General features: G+C 44.5%; 2 non-coding genes across 2 annotated transcripts; both read left to right on the forward strand.

Moving 5' to 3' along the window:
• The first annotated feature begins 1836 nt into the window (after positions 1-1836).
• Positions 1837-1942, forward strand: LOC141636199 (small nucleolar RNA R71). Its single transcript, XR_012540827.1, has one exon. It is a non-coding gene; the product is annotated as a small nucleolar RNA R71 (small nucleolar RNA).
• Positions 1943-3179: 1237 nt separating this feature from the next.
• Positions 3180-3285, forward strand: LOC141636200 (small nucleolar RNA R71). The gene has a single exon (XR_012540828.1). It is a non-coding gene; the product is annotated as a small nucleolar RNA R71 (small nucleolar RNA).
• The last annotated feature ends 631 nt before the right edge of the window (positions 3286-3916 follow it).

Here is a 3916-nt window from a genome sequence, read left to right on the forward strand (position 1 = left end):
AAGTCAATATCTTGCCCCCGACGTCTATTACTGCACGGGCAGTGAATAAAAGTGGTCTCCCTAAAATAGTAGGGGTATGGGCATCTTCGGGGATGTCAAGTACAACGAAGTCAACGGGAATAAAGAACCTCCCGATCTTAACAGGTATGTCTTCTATGACACCTAGTGGCCATGATATGCTACAGTCGGCCATCTGAACAGTCATAATTAAACTTTGTCAAACCAAGTCTCTTAGCCAGAGACAGCGGTAAGACACTCACGCTATCACCAAGATCGCATAACGCGTTATCAATCAAATGGGTACCAATATGACACGGAATCGAAAAACTACCCGGATCTGACTGTTTGGGAGGTAACTTATTCTGAACTAGGGCCGTCCCTACCTCGGTCAAAGCTACCATCTCATGGTCGTTAATGTGCCTCTTACGTGACAAAATTTCTTTCATAAATTTAAGGTAAGCGGGTACCTGTCAGCAGTTTGGTGAATGGCACGGTGACTTGCAAGCTTTTTAGGAGTTCGGCAAATTTGCCGAATTGTTGATTAGCCTTAGAACTCTGCAAATGCCTCGGGAAGGGCACCATGATGGGTATCTCGAGCCCTTTGTTCCTCTCTTCCAATGTATCAGCCGGATCAAGCTCTAAATCCTTCGAATGGGACTGCTTTCCTCTCGAACGAGGTCTTTCAGGCGATGTTTCACTCGATCAAGCACTAGCAGGCTCTCGATCAAGTTGTTCTTTATCAGCACTACTCGATCGACCAAAAATATCATTCGATCGACCAGATTCTTCAGCAAATTCACTCGATCGAGTAGTTTTATTTACTCGATCGAGCACTTCTTTTTCTTGTTCACTCGATCGAGTAGAAATTTCACTCGATCGATTCCTTTCTTCAGCAGTTTTACTCGATCGACCCCCAAAAATTAGTTGATCGAGTACTTTCTTTGTCGTCGGCTGTTTTTCTTCAACAGAACACTTTTCATCAGCAGTAATTACCTTCCCCGAGTCTGATTTCGGTCCTTCATATGAATAACTGCTCCTCAAATTGATTAAATTCACCGTCTCATGTGGATTCTTATCGGCTTGTGACGGTAAATGTCCCGGTTTCCTTGTGGACTGCTTCGCGACTAACTGGGCAACTTGAGTTTCAAGTGCCTTGATAGATACATCTTTTTGTTGATCACTCAGTTGTCATTGCTTCATCAAAGACTACAACATTGTCTTCAACTCACCTAGCTCACTTACCCCACTAGAAGATGATGCACCTTGATTAGGTGTAGGAAAGGAAGGAGGCTTCTGAAAGCCTTGTTGAGCCTTATGAGGAGGGACATATGGCTGCTGCTGTGGAGGAGGAGGGGTAGGATTGAGCACATTTTGACTTCTCCACCTCAAATTTGGGTGGACTGCGCCTTGGTTATTATAGTAGGAACCCCCTCCTTGCTTGTATTGTTGAAAGGCAAGGACATGTTCCTTCTCTATAAGACAGCCAACAGTAGTGTGACCGTCGTTGCTCCCACACCTCTCACATGTGACAGTCTCCCCTCTAGTAAGCAAATGGACCGTCTGAGGCTCCCCAGCAGAATGCAACTCCAACTTATCAAATCTAGCATTCATGGCTTCCCGCTGAGCCACAACTTGCTTATCGAATGCATGAACTGTTCTAATACCATCCCTTGGGTTTCCATACTCAGCACAGTGGGTCGCCATCTCTTCAATAAGAGCCCATCCTTATCATCGTCGGTGTTCTTTTGAAATCTTCTGTTGGATGATGCATCAAGTATGGCTCTGTGATCATCGTATAGCCCATTGTAGAACTGATTGGACAGGAACCACGGATCAAAACCATGGTGAGGAATAGACCTCACCAATCTCTTGAAACGGCACCAAGCTTCATAGAAAGTTTCATTCGGTGCCTGTTTGAAACTTGTGATCTTGGCCCTCAGCTGATTCGTGCGCTGCGGAGGGAAATATCTCTTATAAAAAGCAAGAGCAAGGGTCTCACGATCAGGACCCCGCGGCCGTACGGTCCAAATCGATCGACCACTCCCGGTGAGTCGATCAAAGAAAAAGGAAACAGAACCTTCTTAATCTTGTCTTGAGTTACCCCCTTTGTGGCAGGGATAGTAGAACAGTAGTCCGTAAACACCTCCATATGCTTCCTTGGGTCTTTACCTGCCACACCTCTAAAGAGATTTCTCTCCACCAGATTGATATAGGACGGACGGATGTCAAATGTATTCCCATCCTCAGTCTGGAGATTGAAACCCTTTGGAATTGATGATGCTTTAGGCTCTGAATGACTGGCAATGTTCGGCATCTTTACTGGTTGGTTTACAGAACTGAAATTATCTTCTTCAAAAGATGGATTTTCTGTAAAAAGGAAATGCTGAAGCTCTGATTCTCTTTGCAGACGGAGTCTATGCCTGAATGATACGGTCGTTTCTGTACCAAAAATAAATACCTAAGTACAACTAACAGAAGCTAGCGGTAAGTAGGGTCGATCTCCACAGAGAGGCAAAATGAGATTTATCTGTCTAATTTTAGTCTATGAGTAACGGGGGTTTAAAATGTTTTGACTGAACTACGAGATTAAGGCAAGAGAGAAAGAATTAAGGGAAATTAACAGAGAAAAGGGAAACTAGGATTTCGGGTCATCAATGAACGTCAGTTAATTGCAAGTAAGGTCACGGATCAGTCGGGGTAGGATTGAGCACATTTTGACTTCTCCACCTCAAATTTGGGTGGACTGCCCCTTGGTTATTATAGTAGGAACCCCCTCCTTGCTTGTATTGTTGAAAGGCAAGGACATGTTCCTTCTCTATAAGACAGCCAACAGTAGTGTGACCGTCGTTGCTCCCACACCTCTCACATGTGACAGTCTCCCCTCTAGTAAGCAAATGGACCGTCTGAGGCTCCCCAGCAGAATGCAACTCCAACTTATCAAATCTAGCATTCATGGCTTCCCGCTGAGCCACAACTTGCTTATCGAATGCATGAACTGTTCTAATACCATCCCTTGGGTTCCCATACTCAGCACAGTGGGTCGCCATCTCTTCAATAAGAGCCCATCCTTATCATCGTCGGTGTTCTTTTGAAATCTTCTGTTGGATGATGCATCAAGTATGGCTCTGTGATCATCGTATAGCCCATTGTAGAACTGATTGGACAGGAACCACGGATCAAAACCATGGTGAGGAATAGACCTCACCAATCTCTTGAAACGGCACCAAGCTTCATAGAAAGTTTCATTCGGTGCCTGTTTGAAACTTGTGATCTTGGCCCTCAGCTGATTCGTGCGCTGCGGAGGGAAATATCTCTTATAAAAAGCAAGAGCAAGGGTCTCACAGTCTGTGACCCCCGCGGCCGTACGGTCCAAATCAGTCAGCCACTCCCTGGCTGAGTCAGTCAAAGAAAAAGGAAACAGAACCTTCTTAATCTTGTCTTGAGTTACCCCCTTTGTGGCAGGGATAGTAGAACAGTAGTCCGTAAACACCTCCATATGCTTCCTTGGGTCTTTACCTGCCACACCTCTAAAGAGATTTCTCTCCACCAGATTGATATAGGACGGACGGATGTCAAATGTATTCCCATCCTCAGTCTGGAGATTGAAACCCTTTGGAATTGATGATGCTTTAGGCTCTGAATGACTGCAATGTTCGGCATCTTTATCAAGTTGGTTTACTGAATCGAAATTATCTTCTTCAAAAGATGGATTTTCTGTAAAAAGGAAATGCTGAAGCTCTGATTCTCTTTGCAGACGGAGTCTATGCCTGAATGATACGGTCGTTTCTGTACCAAAAATAAATACCTAAGTACAACTAACAGAAGCTAGCGGTAAGTAGGGTCGATCTCCACAGAGAGGCAAAATGAGATTTATCTGTCTAATTTTAGTCTATGAGTAACGGGGGTTTAAAATGTT

This window comes from Silene latifolia, chromosome Y (assembly GCF_048544455.1).
Source record: "Silene latifolia isolate original U9 population chromosome Y, ASM4854445v1, whole genome shotgun sequence".
Classification (NCBI taxonomy): domain Eukaryota; kingdom Viridiplantae; phylum Streptophyta; class Magnoliopsida; order Caryophyllales; family Caryophyllaceae; genus Silene; species Silene latifolia.